Genomic DNA, 7,995 nt, shown 5'->3' with positions numbered 1-7,995 from the left:
AATAATAATAATAATAATAATAATAATAATAATAATAATAATAATAATAATAGTTCATGGTTTAAATAATCTATTAAATTTGGCTTCAACTGGGTAACATTTTTAAATAAATGATTTGCATTTAAGACATATGTAAAAAGTCTCTTAGTAACATGAAAACTTTTTTAAAAGAGTTTTTACAAGAGCACCCCACTGATTTTCAAATCAATATGTGATGCTTCTGACATAACCGAATATTAGTCTCTGCTGCACATGATCTTGGGTGCCTTTCCAAGCAATCCTTTGCATGTCTACTCAGAAAGAAATCTCATTGAGTTTGCCTGGGGCTTATTCCAAAACAGGTATGTATAAGATTGCAATTTTAAAGTCTAAAGTGTGTGTGAAATAACTTTTTGAAAGTTTTAAGTTTAAATATTTTGCAGATTGCACTGAAATCAAGTCATTTCTAATACAAATTATCATTAGTATGCATAGCCTTCCTTTGTGACATCCCCAGATTGCAAAGTGTCAAACAATAAAAACAAAAGCAATAGTTACTGGATGACCAAACAGAAGAAAACACAGTAAGAAAACGACAGAGCACTCTGAAAAGTGCTAAAAAACAAACAAAAAGGCAGTAACAGTATTTAAGAACATAAAAATGCGTGCTCAGCAAAAACATTACTAGAATAAAACATTTGCTGCCCGTCAATAAACCAACAGTGATGGAGCTAGGCAGATCTCCCTTGGGAGACTGTTGAGATGAATGACAGTGGAAAATAGCTGTGTAATCAAAATGAAAGTTCAGACTACTAGCATACTGATCAGTAGATGCTATATGAGCATGTTTGTTTATTTGCTTTGTTACACAAAAACTGAAGTGGGAAGCCTGCATTTTCAGAGTGTGTATTGGAAATAACACGCGTTTAATTTGGCCACATTCTGTCATCTGAAGTCACAATCTAACCACACAAATAGCAATGTTACTAAGAAATAAATAGTTAGGACTTCTAGGTTTCTAATGATTCACTTAGACCAGGGGTATATAATTTCAGCGGTGAGCAGGTTTTGCTTCCTGCGACCTAGTAGACTGCCAAAGATGTCCCCCCCCCCCCCCCCCCCCCCCCCCCCCCCCCGAAAAAAAGAAAGGGGAAAGGAAAACTGGAGGTGTTTGGAGGTGTTTGGAAATCTACTTCTGGTCTTGGAAAAGAGGTATTTCCTAGTATAAAATTGTAAAGGGTTGGAGCTACTAAAGGTAAATTGAAGCTCCTGGGAGCATCTAGTAGCAGCCACTCACCTTTTGTGCCAGGAAAAAAAATTAGCCATGAAGTCGATGGGATTGAGCAGGCCCATAAGCCACAGAAATGGCCTCGAGGACCATTTGCTACACCAAAGCCACACTTTGGTCACCCCTGACTTGGACTCCAAACAATTGCTACCCTCCAGGGAGCAACCTGATATGAGTTTGGGGTACATACATCTTCCGTGGGTACAGCGTAAACAAGCTTGGTGGTCTGTACCACATTTACTTGAACGGAGACTCTTGGGATCCAGGATATATTTCTGACCTATAGGGGAGGCTGGCATAGATCATTGTGCTTTGCATGTGAAAAGCCCCAGGTTCAGTCCCTAGTATCTTAAGGTAGTGCTAGGAAAGACTCCCACCCAAAACCCTTGAGAACTGATGCCAGTCAGTGTGTACACAGATAAAAAGCTAGATGGACCAATATAAAACAGCACCCAGTTCTCCTAAAATGATGAAACTCTCAGCAGGCTCCCCACCCTCAGAGATTCACAAGTGCAAGGACAAAATTCCCTTTGGGATAAATGGAGTGCCCCGTAAAATACAACTAACTAAAATTAATTAGAGGATCATTATTCAGGGTGTCTCAAATGCACAAATGGTTAATTGCATATGTGAGGGGTTCACGTGTTAACATGAACACCAATTCAGTTCTTGCATTCAGCTTTAACTATACCATTTAATAAGATAGGTGCTCCTTGTCACAGCACCACAAATTTAATCAAAGTTTTTACCCTGATGGCAGTGAATCAGACTTTTAATTCTGTCCATGTTTCCCATGACCTAAGGTAGGTTGAGCTCATTAAAATCCTAGTATGTTCCCTCAAATGGTTTGCAAATTGAGCATAAGGCTGTTAGCATCAAACTGTCTACTTGGAAAGTAGCTCAGTAGAATTAGATAATTGCTATCAAATGAGAGTTTTCCACCCTAAATGGAAAGCCAGTGTCCCAAATGTATGTATTCTTGAATATATTGGTTTATTCTAAAGTTGTCAACCATTATTTCTATGAAAATAAAATCTCTGAGATACTGGAAACTACTATGGGTGCCATTTCAGTTATGTCTAACATCTCATTACAGGATGAGCTAGAAGGGGTAAAGAAACTGTTTCTGGATTTGTGGTGTATTATACTTTAAGCATATCTGACATAATATTTAAGTAAATGATCTAATTTCTACAGTATGTATTGCACTTATTATTTTGTTAAAGCTCTGTTATTTCGGACATAACTGCATCTAGTTGTGTTTGGACCAGTGCTTGACTATTGCAACCGATGGCATAATTTATGAAGGACAGATATATATATATATATAAATATGAAGTACCTCAAGTTGAATGTTATCGTACTGTATCTTTAATGTAACAGTGCTGAATTTTAGTAGACACATGAATGTGTATAATCACATTTAAAAGACAAATAAAAATCAAATTGGTTCTTAAGTTGTTTCTTAGTCTGCTTATGAAGCCTAGGTGAATCAGTGGGAGTCATAAATATAAAGAGGCTTTTTTATCTTTCTGTCAGCTTCACTGTGGAGCTCTCACATCTTTACATGGTGATAGGGAATGTGGTGGCTTGGATGATCCTCACTAAAGGCTAACAAAGACACATTTATTGGGCAAGACCCAATTCCATCCCACTCAATGAGTGAAATCACTTTCACATGGCAAATGGTTGGAGGGGGGTGTCATTTTCTTCTAGTGGCAGCTCCTTGTATGTCATAAGGTGTTGCATTGGGAGGTTTCCTCAAGTTGGGGCAATTTCTACTGATATTGGAGTAATAAATTTGCCACTAGAAGCACAATCTGTGCCAGTTACTACCAATTTGAGAGAGACTGAGGATTCTTCCAAACTATTGGGTAAAAATGAGAACTCTCACAACATAGCTTGCTTACTGCCTGTTGGTGCCACCTCTGCTCATTGACAGCCTTCAACTTTTTAGTCCCTGTAAAAGTGGGGGAGAGGAATGTAGGAAACTATCACGTTGTGGACAACTTGAGCAATCATCATTCAGCTCTCCTCAGTGCCTTGCATGTTGTGAGTCCTGGTATGGAACACTAATCTAAAATTATTTATGTGAACTGCAAGAGAGCATCCCTACTGCCAGTTACTCCCCCTTCCAGTAGCAGCAAGGAGGAATTAATGGCAAAGCAACCAAGTGTAAACTACATGTACTGAACCACACAAATCTCCCGGGGCATTTTGTTGTTTTCATTGTTGTGATGTATCCGCAAATTAAGAAGGGTAGGGCGGCACACTAGAAGAAAACAAAATGTTGCTGATGGTGCTAAGAATTACCACTAAATATTGGGGCAAGAAAGACATCTACTTATTTTTAAAGAAAAAATCAAGAACAAATACCGTAGCAGCCAGCAACATTTACTCTGTCTGGATGAGCCCAAGATTGGCCTCTGTATTGCTCACCAGGTAGCTGAGGTATACAGTTACCAGCTTACTCCTCTTCCTGGCCTTTCCCAGAGGTTCTTATATTTTGTGAAAAGTCAGGAAGGATGAAAAAAGATAAAGTTCAAATACAGATGGAACTCTTTGGGAGGGAGGATCATTACAAATAAAACCACTCCCCCATGTTGGCTCTCCTGAGAAATACTTGACCAGGACCCAAAACAAAGGCAATGCAATGAAAATAGTAGATTCCCATTCTCTGTTTTATAATGTCTTTAGGCCACATGCCTTGTGTGTTACTGAAATGATGGTATAATCTTACTGGTAAAGGTTAAAAAAATAATCATGTTTATAATCAGTTAGCATTGGTAGGCTTTCCTCCCTATTTCTTGACTTACATTGCAGAAAGTACCTCCACATTCAAGTGCTCAGGCTGTAAGAGTATTATTCCCCAATGAGAAAAAGCAAGGACTACACTCCAAAAAGAATTATCCTGGTGCAGGATTTATATGATGGCTCTGAAATCAGCATAAACTTAAAAACAGCAGCAGGATAACAAGGTTATCCATGGGTAAACAGGCAAAGTTTGTGCATCAGTTTTGTGTAAACCTTGACAAACAAAACCAGGAATTAATGATATTTTAAGTCATAAAACAAATAGCTTGGTAATGGTGGATTCAACAAACATAAAATGAATAGCTTTTTTATGTTTGTCTGATTCTACTTCCACCAGCTTTGGAGAAGAAGCTAGAATCCCATTACTTAGTATATACACAAGAATAAAGTCAAAATCAGAGTTCAGTCTAGAAAGAAAAGAGTTCTTGAAGAGTTGTGGAGTGTTATGTTAAAAGGCATAGGCTTCCTTAAAGCACTAGAAAAATCTTTGGAATTTTACTATAGGGTGTATGATCTTGTGAGAAAGAAGGAAATAAGCTCTGTACCCCAGATATATATTATAGCAGTAGTTAATGCCATTCTCAGTGTGTGCGCCTTAGAACAAGCTCCATAGCTTTAATCTACTTAAATCCACAACCGTCTCTTTAGTTGGTGCATATGCATCTAACTAAGGTTCCAGAATGTAAAGTACACTACTACTGCTCAGTCTTTTCATAAGGCCAGCCACTGGGAGTAACCTGTCATAAAATATCCAGTCTGCTTACAATCATACTACCATATTTGCTCAGAACATGTACAGGGCTTGGAAAAGTTACTTTTTGCAACTTTCTCCTGCAGTCTCTATTTTCAAATTATCATGGTTTCTGTGTTCAGGGAATAAACGTCTTCTCAACATGAATGACCCAAGGGAGTTCAGCTCAAATGGGCAAGGGAATGGGCAGGCAGATGATAGATCAGTGCCACCCAAATAACTACTCTGATGAAATTGCCTGTTAAGCATCCCCTTATGCATTATTCTGTTAACTTGTATCCTAAGATTGTTCGAACATTTTGTTGTTCTTGATGGATTCATGTTCTTTGTGGACCTGAAATAAATAAAAGGGTTGTTTGTTTTTTGTTAATGTTGTTTAAATATTGGTCAGGATCCACTAGTAAGTCTCCAAATAATTTGCAGTGAAGTACAGTGTGTTTGATGTCCAGTGGTTTAACAGGTGGGGTGCACCTTCCCAAATTAGATGGCTGAGATCATGTAAGCTTGAAGGAGAATAAAGATTTGTGTGTGATAGAATGTGCTTGTGAGCTCCAGTTCTTATATTCATTCCTATATATAGAATCCTGGGCTCACCGTGTACTCAGAATCAGATGTTTTCTTTTTTTATTCTTTGTCCAGCTCTTGAGCCACTGTTTTGTACCTGGCCCTGCTTGGTGGACTTCACCATTCAGGTAAAAAACAAAATACATCCTATAAGCCAAGAGTCTTCTCACCCCTCTGATCCATTCCCCATTTGTATCCTACGTCTATTCTTCTACTAGACAATGCTTGTCTATCAAGTAGAAGTGAGGCTTATTTTGGGTGGGGTCAGGAGGAACATTGTGTAAACTATTCTATTCATTAGCCAAATCTATTCTTAATGGTGCTAATTCTATTGAGAGACATACTTCCCTGATGCAGTCAATCTTACCATTCTCCCACTTACTTCTAATTGTTGTGTAGACCAGAACTCAATGAATTAAGCAATGTGAGAAACAGAATTTAGATATATTCCAGTCAGAAAGTAGGACTGTTATACTCTGCTCCAGGACAGAGGGAGCTGAATTGTTATTCTAGGAATTGTATGTTCCACCTTACATGCAGCCACTGCATTTCAGTGAAATTGTAAAAAAAATATAGGGAGCGAGGGAGAAAATAAAGAGCAAAAGTAACCAATTGAAATCTCTTAACTAGCCACAGTCCAGTTTTCAGCACCCTTTTTGAAATCAAATTCCAGGAAATGAAGCTCCAAAATGAAACGATGATGAGAGCATGACTTGATCTGGGAAAGGAACCGGTAATAATTACACCTTGAGAACTAAAAGTGATATCTAATAGAAAAGGATACCTTGGGGAACAATGCTGAAATAGGGCTAAAAATGATGGATTAATAGGTTTTCTACATCTCTAATTTCTATGTTCCAGTACAGAGAGCCAGGAGAATAGGAGAGAGATACAAGGAGGGGGCTCAGCACCATATGTTCAGGAGCTGATAAGGATACTTACATAAATAGAGAATTTGGACAGCCAAATAAAATCCGTATATAATGTAACAAAGCAAATCTCTGCTGTTTGTCATGCTCCTGGAAAGAGTGTGCAGGTGACACCTGCTCTTGTTGAGCTCCTGCTAAGACACCCTAGTTGGAGAAGCAAATTATCCAAGGAAGGGTAGAATGAAAAGCTCTTTCAGAGGTCATTAGTGGAACTGGTCTTGTCAATGCAGCACTTGATTGGAGAGAGACAGAAAATTACAGGGCTTTGATTGTAGAGGGGAAGCTTTTAACTGCTTCCTGCTGTTCTGTCGTTTGGTGCTAGCCCCAAGTGGCCAAATTAAATTTGTGTCATGTTTCCAATTCCCTGACCACAAATCATTCCCTTTCAAGTTAGTATTAGAAAAAGGGAAAGAAACGGAAGTTTGTACATGGTTAAAAGTAGGGTTTCTAAATATTTGTTGGGGAGGGGATGGGAAGAGTGTGTGAAGCACCACCAAAGGGATTTAGACATCGTTTCCTTTTGTTTTTTGGCTGTCAGTGATACATTTGGTAACCACCTTTCCTCCGACTACATTTTTAAAATTCTGCTCTTCAAATCTGTTTGCTGCAGTGTGAGCGAGCTGTAATTTGTGTCTGGCTGCTATATTGTCAATGGCTATTTTCAGGGAAAGGAACTGCTTGGGAGCAAACCCTTCGAGTCTCCATTGTACATGGACCAATCTGTGAGGCCATGTTGAATTGGGCAATTTCATTACTCCAAAAAGAAGAAAGAAAACTGTAAGAAATGGCCAACAAACAAAGTCCCCTTTCATAGACATGTTCAAGGCGGAAGCATGTAACACTTTTTCTCAAATTAGGAAGTAATTTCTTTCCCCACCATTGCCATCATTCCTTGCTGGGTACCTTCCTGTCCTGAGTGTATCTCCACAAAAGAAGTAGAAGCAATAAAGTCACAGTAGAACTCCATGCCCAGGATCCCTACTGCCCAGTTGATTACTTGCTCCTGTTTTTTTGAAGTAAGATTCTTCGAGAGGCAGAACAGATTAGGGTTGTCACAACATAAAAAATGTGGAGGTTAACAAAAAGTGGTATGGCACAAAAAAGAAAGTTTCACAAAGCACCACTTGGTTACCATTTTCTGCTTTGTACAAACACAGACACCTTCTTGAGACGATCTCAAATAATCAAGGATTGCATGGCCACCCCTAGTGATGCCAATGGTGAGACAACAAATGAGGTTTGGCTTTTTTAAATTTAACTGTAAAAAAATTTCATGAAGCCAAAGGGGAATGAGGAAGAAGTACTGTCAATCAGATCTGGCTATGTAATTGGATAAGGAAAACAAATCAGAATTGTGAACAATCATTTTCCACCATCAATCAATAAATGAACTTTAAAAAAACACCTGCCTGGCTATCCTGACCATCACCCTCAGGTTGGAAAGCAAGGGTGTGTGAATTTTACTGGCATGGTTTATGGAACTAGCATAATTGAAATTTTCAAGAAATGAGGATTCCCTAAAATATGGTTTGCATCTTTCTGGATCCTATTACATTCCACCATACTTCCACAACTGTAAATAGACTTTATAATCAGAGGCTTTAATATATCACTCTGTACTATATCTGACAAACTGGGTTTATAGCCATGAAAGCTCATGCTAAAATTAA

This window comes from Sceloporus undulatus, chromosome 1 (genome assembly GCF_019175285.1).
Source record: "Sceloporus undulatus isolate JIND9_A2432 ecotype Alabama chromosome 1, SceUnd_v1.1, whole genome shotgun sequence".
Classification (NCBI taxonomy): domain Eukaryota; kingdom Metazoa; phylum Chordata; class Lepidosauria; order Squamata; family Phrynosomatidae; genus Sceloporus; species Sceloporus undulatus.
Note: the sequence above shows the minus strand (reverse complement) of the source record.